Raw genomic sequence first — 15997 nt, forward strand, 5'->3', positions numbered from 1 at the left:
ATATATATATAATTCTTCAAACTCACTTTCACTTCAATTCACTCACTTCACTTTTATATATCTATAAAATGACGTCTTTCAGGAAAGAGGTTTAAAGATCTTTCGAACAAAATTTGTCGAGAACTTTTTTATTTCAAAATAGGAGAGTTATGAAATTTCACATATACATAATTCTTTTACGTAGTTCGTATTATTTTTATGACTTTCATATAGTCAACGAACTTTTGACATAATATGATCACATGGCTTTATTATACCAACGTGACGAAATGTAATATAAATATGTTATGTATAAAATATATGGTTCTTACTAATTCCTTTTATGTGAATCTATGTATCTTCCAAATGAGTAGCTGTGGTTAATATAATAATTCACAGTTTCAGTTGTAATTTTTTTACATATAAAATTAAAGATATTTTGGTTTTTGAAAATGCTACATAATATGACAGTACGTTCTATTGAGTTCTTAGGTTTTCGCGATTGTTACACATAGGAAAAATAGTTTCATTTCCTGTAAGTACGTTCTATTGTATTTATAGTAAGTCTAATAAAAGTATGTATTCATTGGAAGGCTTTAATGAATCTCCCGAAGAATTCATGTAACCAATTCATGGACGTAACCGATGACTTCATGATGAGCATAACCTTTTTATATTACCGGTTTTGCGGAGTAAGCACATTGTCTTTATGAGTTTGTTGCAAATATTTGTTTTTGGTTTTACCGACTTTTTAGTCGTAGTACACCTCACACAGATCTATGGAAGTTTTTCTTCAGTCCAGCCGGATCAAATGAATGTTTCTTTGTGTTCGAAGTTTATAATTGTAATAAATTAGTGGAATAATTTCCTAAAAATACATGAATTTCACTGTAGTAAAAACACTGTAATATTACAATTTTTATGACTTTCATGCAATGCAAGCACTTTTGACGTAATCTTCTTCTTAAGAAATATTCTATTCGTTAACAGTCTGATTTTATTTAAAAATCAGTGGCTAAAACGTTTACCGCGAGGAGCATAAAACAAGAGAAAGAAAACAAATCCGCATAATGAGGACGTCAAACGTTTTTCCGTCGATTCTTCACTCAGTAAGTTAATTATGATGTAAGTAAAAAATGTGTACTCAATTCTTTCGCATCGCAATGTGAAAAAAGAAATGGAAAGTGCCTTATTTTGTGTCACTGTCACTGCCACGGTCAGAAGCGTAACTAGGCCTTTAGAAACAGTAGAAAACTTTAGAAGTAGTAGAGTTTTTAGTAGCAGTGAAGCTTCTTGTGAAAAAGTGCCTTTCAGGAAGAACTGCCAATTTACCTATTTCTACCACTAAGTCATAATGTGAGCATTATTGCGTTCCGGTTTTGAAGGGCAAGGGTGCTGGTGACATTACAGGCCCGTGTTGTCTGTACATGTGTCAGGGTGAAGGGCGCAGTGGCAGTGCCCCTCAGATCTTTGTGATTACGGCTTTCTATGGCACTGCAACTGTTAAGGACAGGCGTGTCGCTTACCACCACCACAAGCCCACGATTTGTTCGTCACATCACATGGAATAAAAAAAAACGGGTAGACTTTGCACTAATACTTAACTGGTGGTTTTAACAATATGAAATCCGGCTTCTCGTCAAATATACTAACGAAACTAGACGCAAAATCAAAATTGATCATTTGCATCGACAATGATACTTATATCGTGTCTAATTATTAAAATAAACAAGTATAATATGCCATAGTTTAGTTATTTATAAGGTTTCATATGAAAAAATTGATATAACAAAAGCTACTAAAGTCCTAAATGTTGTCGGTTGATACTTTTATGCATGTCGAGTATTTTTTCGGATTTATCGTGAATATTTCTTTTTTTTAAACAAACCAACGTTTTGGGGCCTTTACATGTTCCTTGGTCACGGCTGACACTATACTAAAGTAGACTTTGATAAACGACATTTTTCTAATAAAATTCCGAGAATTTGTACTTTCCATAGCGGTAAACCGTGCAGAAAGCGATTCCTACTGTTCTAGTACGAAATAACGAACTGATGAAAAAAAAGACAATTATTTATAGTTTTTTTTTACTGCCGTTGTGACGGGACGAACAAGTCGTGCGCCTGGTGGTAAGCTACACGCCCGTTCACAACAGTTGTAGTGCGACTTATAGCTTTAAATCGCAAAGATATGAGATGCTGTACTGCAGCTGCCACACTGAGAGATAAGTTGACAAGTCCTATGTGTCTGTAACGTCACCAGCACGTTTACCTGTCGCATGACTGCTTGGCGGCAGAAATACGTAACGTGGCAGTACCGCCCTGGACGCACTCTCACAAGAAGCTCTACTGGTACTAATAACAACATAATAACCTTTGTTACCTTTACATTTATAAAATCAACAACTACAACAAAGTGTAATGTTAGTGATAGAAAACTTATTAACTTGTTTTTTTATTTCTACATTATTATAATATACACATATTACGTGTAACGTCTGGATAAAGATAATATGATATAATAATAACGCACACACTCATAGCCCCTGCATTAGGCAAACCCTGTACTGCGGGTGTCACGAGCAGATACATAGACAAGTCATACAAAATTTAGGCCAGGAATCGAACCCGTGATTTCTACGTGGCAGACCAGCATGGTAACCATTCAGCCACGGAGGCAGTTAAGTTAAAGGTGAATTGTATCGACGGCCTAATGTTTTACTATGGAGCTGGGAGTCTTATACACAATAAAATTTATCACTTTCTATGTGTATAATAAGTAAAAATAACAATTTTGGTTTGGGTCATTACTTTCGAAAATGGCGATGTATTGCGCAAGAAAACTTTATCTCGAAGAATATATTGTAAAAATGGGCTTTCTCACATTGTATGTACTTGGTTATGAATAATCAATGAGTAAAATTTCATTTCAGCTACTGCCAGTAGGTACTTTTAAAACACAAATAATTACACTTTAACATAGCTAACATAAACAGAACGATGCGAAATGTTTATTTAGATAGATATAGAAGTGCTATACTTTTGAAGTTTATTTACAATACTCTGTGATATAATTGTCATGTCTTTTTTGTTGTTTTTAAATAATTGTATATTCTCCAAGGGATATAATTAAGAGTAATTTAAACTACCAGGATCTTGGCTCTGGCTACTTATTTGTATCTTGTGGAGTCGGAACCCTTTGTGTGTGGGGTCCCGGTGCCCTTCATCTGTGCACAATTATATCCAAAAAAATAATAGACTGTCTGGAAAAACTTGCCCAACGCATATAACAAAGGGGAACGCTGCCCACATCTTGGGCATTTTGCCGTGGGGACCCAATTTTATTCATATTATTAAATCCTAGTTTTAATTTCTAGTATTGAAGCTTTTATTGTACCTTACCTGCATATTTTAACTTATGGCCTAAAAAATAAAATTTTGCTGTTGTAATATAAAAATATGTAATATAAAGGGCCAAAGTAAGCAAATAAGTTGTTTGTTATGTCTGCGGTTAAAGAATTCTCTTTCGAAGTTGTACAGAAACGCAACGTTTTTTTGCACGTTTTTAATACCTACTTCAACTGTAATAACGTTTTGAACCAACGACGTTGTTACTGCATTGAACTTTGTCAGATTTTCCATTGTCTGCAAAAGTAACTAATAAATATAGAAGGTATGTAAATGAATATGTCAAATATAGACATTTTATGAAGTATAATATGAATAAATATTTACAAGTACAGTTAACAGTGTAAATAACTTAAATTTATTTTTCAAACATATTAACGTTTTAGGCCTTTAAATTACGACTATAGGTCATCAACCAGTAATGTCTAATATTTATGCAATTCTACCAATTTTTTTAAAGGCCTAAAACGTTAATTTGTTTGAAAAATAAATTTAACTTATTTACACTGTTAACTGTACTTGTAAATATTTATTTATATTATACTTCATAAAATCTATATTTGACATATTCATTTACATACCTTCTATATATACCATCTTAGTCAGCCGTGACCATGGGACCCTCAGTCTAAGTGGAATTAGTTTTACACTTCGAATTTTGGACTAACTTAAAGTCTATGCTAATTAATAAAGCGTGTCATCGTACCGTGTGTGGTTTGCATTAAAGATTGGAAAAGTAACTGACTCAGGTTTATTTTATCACATTGACGAACTACTTATTGGTAATATACATTACACAACAAGACCTTGCATGGAGGGACATGTTTTAAAGGATGGGTCTTCACAGAGAATATTTGCACTTATAAATAATTAATCAGGTACATTTTTTACCTCATATGTCCCCGAGTACATCAAAATGTACATAACGTGTGAAGTGATAATTTCAACAACATTATACCAATTGTGTAATTTACAATCTATCTATACGGTAGATGGGGCAATTCCCGAGACTGCGCGAGAAGTTTCTAAAAGACGCGCGACCTATATTACTGCCGTCAAGCAGTAACGTCAGCATTACTGCATTCTGGTTCTGAAGGGCAAGGGTGCTGGTGAAATTACAGGCACATATTGCGACTTGTCAACTTGTGTCTCTGGGTGACGGGCTTAATGCATTACCCCTTAAATCTTTGTGACTTAAAGCTCTGAGTGGCGAGGCGAAAGACTTGTTCGTCCCGGTATCACAATAATCTCAGTATAGAGTACTAAAAAAATCGACCTCAAAAGTCATTCACCCCTTAGTTAGCCACCCTTAGAAGTGGAATATTTTCTTTAAATTTAAATGCGACCACTTCTGAGGTACCTTCTTTCCAACAAAAAAAGAATCATCAAAATCGGTTCACAAATTTGTTCGTCTCCTTCTTTTTTTGAAGTTAGTTACAAAAAGACGGGTTTTAGCTCGTATCTAGTTTGTACGCCATTTTTTACAAAACTTGGCTTCCATTACGTTCCGCAGAAATGTAAGTTGAAATATGAGATTACGTGCAATATGCGTTTTTACGTAAATGACAAAAGAAAGGTTTTTAAATTATGAAATAGCATGAAAGTGCAATTTTAAAGTAGATGATTATCTCGCGAACTTATTTTTAAAGTATCTTATAAGTAATCATTAGAAAGTGTTATACTTACTATTGATAAATACCTTGTCGTCCGGTCGCCATCTGGTCAGTAAAAAAAAACAAGTCAATTATTATTATGTTCATGAGCGTTCCTTCCAAGTTTACTCTTGATTACCCAATGGATCTACTATGACTGAATCTTGTCATAGAAGAGTTTCTACGACAAGATTTTGTTGATATTGAAAATTTGCTATTTACGAAGTTTAAACTTTCTGTGCTCTTAAATAACAAAAAGGAGCTCGTTTAGCGCCTTAACATGGAATTCTAAACAATTATTATAAAAGATAAATACCCTTGGCGTAATAAGGTCGCATCTGCAAAATGACAACTTTTCAGAGAGAGATTTAAAGATTCTACGAACGAAATTAGTCGATAACTTTTTTATCGTATACTTACGTAATTTTGTGTAAAAGTATTTTGTATTATTTTTATGACTTTGATGTGATAAAAGTATTTTTGATGTATGATCACATGTGTCTTTATTATATCAACGTGACGAAATGTATATAAATATATATATATATATATATATATAAATAAATAAATAGTAGACAACATCACATACGTTGCTCTGATCCCAAAGTCAGTAGCTAAAGACTTGTGTCATCGAAATCGGGACCAACGACGGTGTAATTTAGACGAGATAATTTAGAAAAGTGCATTGACCCGGACAGGGATCGCACCCGGGACGTCAGAGATGTCACTAGCGGTGTCCTAGCCACTCGACCGCGGAGGCCGTCGAACTACACTTCGACGGCATATTACTCTCTTTTCTTTGCTTCTTTATATTACATATATTCTTCTTTTATATTACATATACATATGTAATTTAAAAGAAGCAACTCTTACTTTTTCTTATTAATTCCTTTTATGGGAATATAAATCTTCATCTTAATAGAGTTCCTTTGAGCATTACTATGTTTCTGTTTCGGAGGGTAAGGGTGCTGGTGAAATTATAGGCACATGAGACTTGTCAAATGACGTCTCAGGGTGACGAGAGCAGTGGCCAGTACCCCTCAGATCTTTGTGATTTAATAATCTGAGTGGCACTGCAACTGCTATGGATAGATGTGTCGCTTACCACCAGGCGCATGACTTGTTCTTCTCTTTATTTAGTATAATAAAAAAATCTTACGAAAAAGTAGCGGTGTGTAATCAAGTTACATTTTCAATTGTAATTTATTTACATGTAAAGTAAAGATGTTTTGCTTTTTTAAAGTGTTACATACAAAACTTACTTATAGTAAGTCTATTATAAGTATGTATTCATTGGAAATCTTTAGTGTACCTCCCGAAGAATTCATGTTACCAATTCATCAACGTAATTTATGACTTCATGATGAACAAAACGTTGTTATTATCGGTGGTGGTGTGATTTAAGTTGCGGGTAGCCCAAACCGGTCAACCATGCAGGGAATGCGAACGATGCTTCTTTCGATTTGTGGACTGTATATGATTAAAAAAGTATGGTTGGTTGGCACAAATAAGAGTAGGTAAGCTGAGTGCACCACCTCTTGAAACCAATCGTGTGGCCATTCTGTCGGTGAGTTGAGCGATCTCGGCTCCTTGATTCACCCAAAACGTACGTTCACTATTTGTTCATTATAGTTTATTACAGTTCAGTATGGTTTCACTGTAATTTCTAACAATATTTAGGCGTAGGCGGCTGCGCGCGCGGTTATTGCATTCATCGATGAAATTTCAACAGAGCGGAAGAGAGTGTTTTCTTCTTCGTTCGCTAGGTGTCACCAGTTGAGAAACGTTGTCTTGTTCTAGAGTACGAATACGGTACGTGCGGGAAATAAAAAGGAAATAAATATTGAGCCAATAAAACCATTTCTAATACGATTCAAAGATGAGTGTCTAAATTTGGCGAGATAAATTCAAATACCATTTCGAAGCATCCAACCAGTTTTGCTGAGTTAGGCACATAGTCTCACAATTTCATAAAAAAGTAAAAAAAATAAAATTTGCTTTACGAATGTATGGATTACTGTATTGTTCCAACTTACAGGATTGGAACAATACTGCAAGGGTATTTTTAAGGTCAGATTGAACGAGTACAGCATTAAAGCGAGTGTAGGTACATCAGTAATTAGTGGCCTAACATAAAAAAAAGGTTTCATAGGTTTCTCACAGATGGCGTCATGTCAAAAACAAAGATCTGCAACAAGCACCTAGAGAAATATGTAAGTTTTGCTAATTTGTTCCGTAGTTAGTAGTATTGTGAGACGGATAGCCCCGATTTGGTGACAAATGGTTGCTGGTTAACACACACATTGGGAAAACACATACACGCACACAAACACACACACACACACACACACACACACGCACGCACACTCATCCATATTTTGCCTATATATGTATAATCTTATAAATTTTACGAAAGTAGTAGTAGAAAGTAGTGTATATATACAGTGCAAGCTTTGTAGAGAAAAAAATAGAGATTAAAATTATTATTATAATAACATCATGATATTCTACAAAATTAACATTGCAAAAAAATATTTTCCTTACCATTTATTTTTGTTTCAAAGAAAAAGTGCTTAACAATCTTTCCATTCAAATCTCCGTCTAATTTATCTAAGATCATTACAACGAAGCTTTCATTTGCCGTGGTATAAATTTCTCCGGAGCATGGTCTATCGATCAATTACGTTCCGTACTTTCGATTTCGTTTATTTAATATAGAGCGTAGCGCTACGTAGGTTCGGTGACAGTTTGGTTCCATTATACCACAAATAAAATACTAATGGTAGGGTTTTTTATGCCAAACTTCCGCACAGACACTGCCCTTCTCAATTATATAACTAAACAACGCTGTTGTTTTTCGGACTGTTTTCGTGATATTTGAGATCATTCCCATAGTTAGTAATATTCTTTTTCTATACAGATCGCTCATTCATAGCGTTTATATTTCTTCCCTACGTAGAATTTTGAAAATTAAAATAGATCATCACTCTATCTTCTTATGTGATAGTATATAAAATTGTAGTCTTAGCGAATATAATTTCATTTGTTTTTTGGTTGTAATTTATGTCTTCGTAATTTATAAGTTAGTAATATTACAAAATAAGATAAATGTTTGTGATGGGTACACTTAAAGCCCGAATTTTGGCAAATATGTGTGTGAAATTTCTCATGTAAGTGAATTGTTGTTATAATTCTTATAAGAAATAAAATATTTCTTAAGCCTCATAAGTATAATTTTTTATAAAAACCTGACCTTATTGGAATTATATCTATGTGAAGTGGCTGAAATGCAATAAACTGGATTATGTCCTAATTTGCCACATCTCCCAGTTTGCGCACAACGTCTGATTCGTATCAGGGGGTTAAATTAAAAGACAAGTATCAAGTATGAAGCTTCATTCGCATCACGCGTCTTTTCATTTGGTCAAGTATTGCTTATTTGGCAGCAATTGTTTCGGACGGATGTCGGACGGAGATCGAGAGTAGACGCCCAGTTCCGAATCCGAGAAATGACGGTCCGAAATATCACAGGGATCGTTTTATCTCTAGATGTATAAGCGATATTCGTATATTCCCGGATACGAATCGGACTTAGTGCACAAGCGACATCCGAAGTGGGTCCGAATTTTCTAGATTTGTATACCCTCGGATTCGGAACGAATACGAACCGGGTGTAGTGCTTAAACGCGCTTAGGCAATAATTCTTTAAATTTCAATGGGAACACTACTGTGGTACCCTCCTTCCAACGAAATCGGTTCACAAATATCGGAGTAATTGCTTAACATACACACAAAAAATATAGACGACTTGAGAACCTCCTCCTTTTTAAAAATCGGTTAAAAAAAGGAATTCGTACCCTTATAATAAAGCTACATGTGTTCATACGTCAAAAGTGCTTTTATTACATGAAAGTTATTAACGAACTACATGAAACAAATGATGCATATTTGTGAAATTTTACTACTCCTATTTAAGCGTAAAAAATTATAAACTCTCTTCGTTCATAAATTATTTAAGCCACGGAATGGAAGTGAATTTTTGTAACGATATTGTACGTAGCATAATGAACTTTGTGGTCAATTGTACATAACGTACAAACGTACAAACTAGATACTACCCAAAATCTTAAGCGGAATGAGCGAGCATTTTCGAGCATGCGCGAGAATTTTCCACTATTGACCACAACGTTACAAAAATTCGCTTCCATTCCCTTCCGCCGCAAGAAAGTTGCCATTTTGCAGATGTGGCCCTATTACACCACGAGTACGAATTATAGTAGAATGTCCTCGAAGCAGTGTACTTTAAATATTGCCGGGGTAATAATATATCCGTCAATTTTGAGCAAGAGCACTTGTTGTGTGTTTTGCTTTTTATTTCCTATAGTGTTTATATTTTATACTAGAAAATTAATAACTTCCGGATGCACAGCATTCTAAATGCTTTCTGGCTACTTAATCCATCTATGCTAGGACTAGAACATAGCCAGTACTTGCTCTGTAGCATCTGTAGGCAAGATAATATGCCGTACAACCGCAATCGCGCGTGCTATGGACTCACGTTCGCAGAAAATATTCGTCTGCTTCTCACATAGGCAGCGTTCAGTCCGCGTGTAGCGTGCTGTAAGGAAGCACAAAACAATGGAATACCTTGTGTTTTTTAACCACAAAACTCTATAGGTGTTTTATAAAAGTGCACTAAAGGATTATTGTGTGATTTAACAAATTTCGTATTTGCTGTTTTAAATAAAATAATTAATATTTTTAAAGGTAAGTTTTTTTTAAAATATCTTTATTCGACTTGAATATTAATTTTGTTTACGTAATAACAGAATTAATTATTATTTTTCCCACTTAGTATCTATATAAAACCGCTTTTCTAAAGTTAGACCCATAAACAAACGCAGTCTTCCGTGCCCTATCTATAAAATATTGGAGTTGTGTTCTGTCGTAATTAAGAGCCGTATATGGGTAATTTTCAGGCTAGTTTTCTCTTTTGCAACTTTTGTTACTTAAGTACTCGAGTATATGATCATGATATATTAAATAATATTTCGGGATACTATACATACACAAATGTTAAGTAATAATTCTAGAATATTTAAATAATAAAATTGCCACCCAAATTAGGTAGAGAAAACCAATCTGAAAATCACCCATATCATTTCCTTACTGCTTATTTTTGTAAAAAAGGGGTACATCATGTTTTCTTTTGGTGGTAAATATTTTATTATATATATTTTAGAATTTGAAAACGTGGTTAAACGATATACGACGACACAACATAGTTAAACGATCACTTAAAGAAATAAGGTGGTAAATAATTTACCTTTATTTATTTACGAGTTAATTGTATTCATGAAAAGGCACTAAATTGTATATAAATCAAGTCGGCGAATAAGCACACACAATAAATAAGTTGTATATTTGTGTAGCATTTAATAAAGGTGCTACATGGGTAAATATTTTTTTTTAAGAACATTGGTGTATATAGATTTCGGCTTCCTGTGGTTATAGAGTCAGTTACAAAAGTCACCAATTGTATAAAAATGTTTTTTAGCTATTTGCACAAAATGGACACTTGACCTACTTGTAACTTTCGTTATAAGTTTTATTTAAGTTCTTTGTTACTTATTTTCATTCATTCCATTTCATTTCAAATATTTCCTATGCATTTAAAGTTTTTAAATTGTGCCTTTGTGCCTTCATGGGAATTCAGTGACATTGTCTCTATATTTAATCTCACAAACTGACGCTGCAGCCAGGAGTCATGTTAATCAAATACCGTCTGTCTGTATGTAAACTTGAGTTTGGGTATCATGGAGTCAAGAGCATCTATAGAGTTTCCGGGACGGTAGAAATGTAAACATGTCGTGTATTTAGTTCATGATCAGCTGATTACACTTCTCGTCGGTAATCTTGATGTGATTATCACATTTTAAATGTAAATATTTCTGTTTTTTGCTTATACTGTAATTAATACGACATCTAGGTTCAATTATGTATAAGAAAATAATTACACAATGACGCATTCTTGAACTTACCTATTGAAACTAAATTTACGACACTTACAGTATTTTACATTAGTTTTAGTTTTTAACAGTTTTAGTAGCAGTAGAGCTCCTTGTGAAAGAGTTCATCCAGGGAAGTATTGCCATCTTATCTATTTCTGCCGCTAAACAGTAATGTGAGCATTACTGCGTTCCGGTTTCGAAGGGTGCTGGTGAAATGACAGCCACATGAGACGTGTCAATTGTCATTGGCAGTGCCCCTCAGATCTTTGCGTCTTAAAGCTCTGAGTGGCACTGCAACTGTCATGGTCAGATGTTATCGCTTACATCACAACAGTCATCATTACAACATCGTCAAAACTCAAGTTAAGACTTTGGAATGTTTTTATTGTAAGCGGCTGAGACTTGAATCAAGTTTGCCGCGCTCTTGACCGTGTACAAGGTGACGAGCCATTTTAGCATTTAAAGAGCAGCTTGTTAATCTTGTGTTTCGGGGTCAATTCTCGAACAAAGACCATTCATGGTGTTTTCTCAAAACAATGATCGTCCTGTGATGTAAATATTGTTAAACAAGTTCATTAGACGTAAAGTACTGGAAAATAAAGCGATCTTTGAGATAAGAACGCCTCCATGGACTAAAATACACAACTTTGGAACAATGAAGGCAACGAGAAGATCTCATAGAGACTTACAAAATACTTAATGGGCACAACAATGTGCGCAACATGAAGGACATGTACCTAATGAATCACAACAACCAATGGAGAGGTCCACTCTCTAAAGCTAACCAAGCCTCCATGTGCTAGCAATCCCAGAAAACACTTCTTGCCACTTCGCGGTATGAACTCCCAGAAACTGTAATTAGTACTCCGACAGTGAATAGTGTCAAAGCTAGACTTAATAAACATTTTGAAAACTAACAATATACAAGTGCAGTGATACTCACGCATCAGCTCGTAGAGCTGCTAGTATACTATATAAATAATAATAATAAGGGACATAATACAACTGAGTTAAGAAGAGAAAGAATATAAAGATCTGTACGCCGGTGGTGCATGTAATCTATTTGAAAGGTTATAAATTGACGTTGATTATATTTTGAAAGTGTCAATGCCAAGTTATGCTATTTTTATATAGAGGTCAACACTAATGCTTTTCTATGAAAAAGATGATTTGATGATGTATAATTTGAGTTACACCCACTACACCATCTGTATTTTAAAATATTGCCTTTTCGTTCCTAAATTTACATACGTATTTCGCTGCTGTCCGGCTTGGAAATTCCATAATCAGCTAACGTCAATAGATTCTGACCTTAAAACTTCTTCAATCCATTCTCAACGTCCATCTCATCCACAATGCCTGAACCCAAGCTACCCATTAGACATGGTGGTCTAGGCATCAGTAGTATATCAGCCATAGACCTTCCGGCGGCTTTTTGTCCTCAATCTACAGCACAGTCAACCTCGTAGGCAGTATCCTAAGGCTTCCGCCAACAAACTGCGTGGTGACGTGCTTAATTGAATCCAGAAACGCTTGGAACCAGTCTTGCCCCAACGAAATTTCTCCGTCCGATCCCAAAATTCAAAGGAGCTGGGATAATATTCTGTGCAAAAAGACTTTAAATGACTTAATGAATCATTGCACCCCAATAGACCGAGCGCGTCTGGAAGCGGAGTCTAGGTGGGCCACTGGCTACACGCTTTCCCCTTTGCCAGTACCGGTACCTTCCTGAGCGCCGACCTTTCGCATAGCTGCAGGCCTCCGCCTTGGTGTCCCAGTTTGCTCCTCGTATCGGTGTCCTTGCGGCAAAGACGTAAGTGCTCTGCGTTACCACGGTCTTTCCTGTCAGCTGAGCGAAAGAATAAAAAGTAATAAGTACCAGGATCTCGGCTCCGACTATCTATTTACAGCCTTTGGAGTCGAAACCATCATCGTCTGTACAAAATTTTATCGAAAAAATTAATAGACTGTCTGGGAAATCCGCAGCTACCTTGCCCAACGCATTAGCATAGCAATACAAATGGGGAACGCTGCCAGCATCTTGGGCACTTTGCCACGGGGACCCAATTTTATTCATATAATTTAAAAATCCTAGTTTTACTTTCTAGTAGTTAAGCTTTTATTGTCTTTTTTACCTTACCTGTATATTATCTTTATTAAATACACATTATTTGAAGTTTTGACACAAACATATAAATGTAATAAGACAGTACCACATACACACATCAAAAAAAGTTTGCGATCAATAGCATAAGCTCCTATAATTCTTTAAATTTAACTTTATCAAGAAAAAATCTATGTTGTATGCTTTCTTTAAATAGGAATACCCTGTTTGAAATTAAAATATAAAACTATTTTTTATTATTTATTTTAAAAAATTGAGCCATTAATCATAATGTAATAGTGATAGAAATTTCATAGAAAGAAAAAGACTGTTTAATTAAACTTAAACAACAATTTATTATTAAAAGGTGTGAATTCAATATAAAATAACTCCTCCCCTGGCTCGAATACATGCGAAGATCCTCCTGGGCACGCTGAGGATCAAGTTATCCAGCATTTCCTGGGGTAACCTATCCCATTCTTCAATAGCGGCTTCCCTGAGCTCTGGAACTGTCTGGGGACGTGGCTCACGGTTCCATACTGCTCGTTTAAGAGCATCCCACGCGTGGTCTATTGGGTTTAAGTCGGGCGAGCCGGCAGGCCAGTCTAATCGTGTGATATCGTATTCTTGAAGAGCAGCATTGACTCGTTGAGCTCGATGTGCGGGCGCATTATCATCGACCAGTACAAATTGGTGCCCATGGTTTACTCGGAATGGTCTGACGATATCATCAATAGCAACTGCTTTGTACATGTCTGCTGTCATGAAGCCCCGATACGGGATCAAAGGCGTTCTAGCTCCAATCATAATGCCACCCCAAAAGGACACCGATTTTCCGCCTTGCTGAACTGTTCCAGTGGCAGTTCTTTGTCTTTCACGGTCGCCTGGTCTTCTCCAGACACGGACACGTCGGTTATCTGGATGAGTGCTGATTCGGGATTCGTCAACGAAGAGACAGTTTTGCCAAATGTTTTCGTCCTCACCTTCTTCATTTTACCGAAGTCTAGCCCACTGCAATCTTCGTTGTTGATGTTGCCGGGAATTGAGCGGAGCTCGCCAAGACCTCCGTGCTCGTAATCCAGCCTGGTGCAAGCAATTGCGAACGGTCTGCGTGCTAACTTCAAGCCCAGAGGCGGCCCTGACTTCTGCTTTTATTTTAGTGGCGTTGATTGTTGGATCACGGGCTGCCAGCAATCTAATATAGCGCTTTTGGGCAGCTGTCAAAACAGTTGGGCGACCGCTGCGTGGTCGGTCAGCTAAATTCCCCATTCCGTGATACCTCTGCAACGTAGCCACGACACAGGATTGGGATATACCAAGTCTGCGTGCTATTACTCTCGTGGTGTATCTTTCTTCCCTCAAAGTTACTATTCTAGCTCGTAAAACCTCTGATAATCCTCTTGGCATTTTTTCAATCACAACTTTCCGCGAAAAATATCTTGAATCGCTTATAATTGACTAAATCGGATTTCTGAATGAGCGTAAGCTAGGACTGAAAGCCTTTTTATATGAAAAAACAATTGAACGGGGTCATTGTTTTATGTTCTAATTTATTTTTAAATATTTTAATTTTGTTCTAATTTATTTTTAATTTTTAAATCACAATATAATCTACAGTAACAAAAAAGATTTCAGTTTTTCGAAGTGATCGCAAACTTTTTTTGATGTGTGTACTTTGCTCCGATCCCAAAGTGAGTAACTAAAGCTCTTGTATTATGGAAATTGCTAGCAACGAACGCTGGTCTATTGTATATAGCCAGTAAAATGCTCTTTACACATGTGGTATCACACACGCCAGTTGAAATTTAAAAAATTAGGATTTTTAGGATTTGTTATTTCTTTAGTGTTATATGTAATGAATAAGGTACTCTTTTCTGGGAAGCAGTAGAGCTTCTTGTGAAAGATTTCATCCAGGGAAGTACTGCCACTTTACGCATTTTTGCCGCCAAGCAGTAATGTGAGCATTCTCGTTTTGAAGGGTAACAGTGCTGGTGAAATGACAGGCCCACGAGACTTGTCAACTTAGCCCCTCAGATCTTTCACTGCAACTGTTATGGTCAGGTGTGTCGTTTACTACCAGGTGCACGACTTGTTCGTCCCGTGTTTCGTAAATTCTTTTTATATATTCTTTTATTTATTTCACCCTTTACAAAAAAAAAACTCTTCAAACTGTTATATAGGAAATAAAAAACGTAAGGTAGACAATAAGTTAGTACTATTTTAAATTAATACATATGTTATGAAGGTACGTTCAAGAAGAAGAACATTTTACTGTCTACATAGAGACAGATATTTTTGTATTAAGTTGTTGTATTACGTGTACAGGACTTAAAGTAACTTTTCAAATAGTCCGAACATTTGAAGTGTGATTTTTGTTCCATTGTAGCAGCTTTGACCGAAATCGAGACATAAACAAAAAGTGTTAATTAATATATAATTTCATAAGACTTTACAATCGAATGATTTCGTGAAAAGGTAAATAATAGTTTTGAGGAAGTTCGTGTTCTCTTAGCCTCCAATTACTACTTACTCATCATCATAGTAATTTTAGCTGAAAGACGTCCTGCTGGACATAGATCTACCCACGATGAAATGACATGACACGCGAAGTTGTGTGGCCACGCTGCGTCTTCCGGTACTCGGTCGCCACTCGAGAATTCTCTGGCCCCATCAGCTATCTGTTCTGCGAGCAATGTTTCATGTGCTACTTAGCTTTTTATTTTATTATTTAATTGAATCTGGTTTGGGTGTTACGTGTAGTGCACTCGGAGTCATTCGGTGCTCTGATGCTGGTGCACCGCAGAAAATAGACAAACCTATTCCCGACAGATCAATCAGAAGGTA

The sequence above is a fragment of the Hyposmocoma kahamanoa genome, unplaced genomic scaffold (genome assembly GCF_003589595.1).
Source record: "Hyposmocoma kahamanoa isolate Upper Pololo Valley unplaced genomic scaffold, ASM358959v1 262, whole genome shotgun sequence".
Classification (NCBI taxonomy): Eukaryota; Metazoa; Arthropoda; class Insecta; order Lepidoptera; family Cosmopterigidae; genus Hyposmocoma; species Hyposmocoma kahamanoa.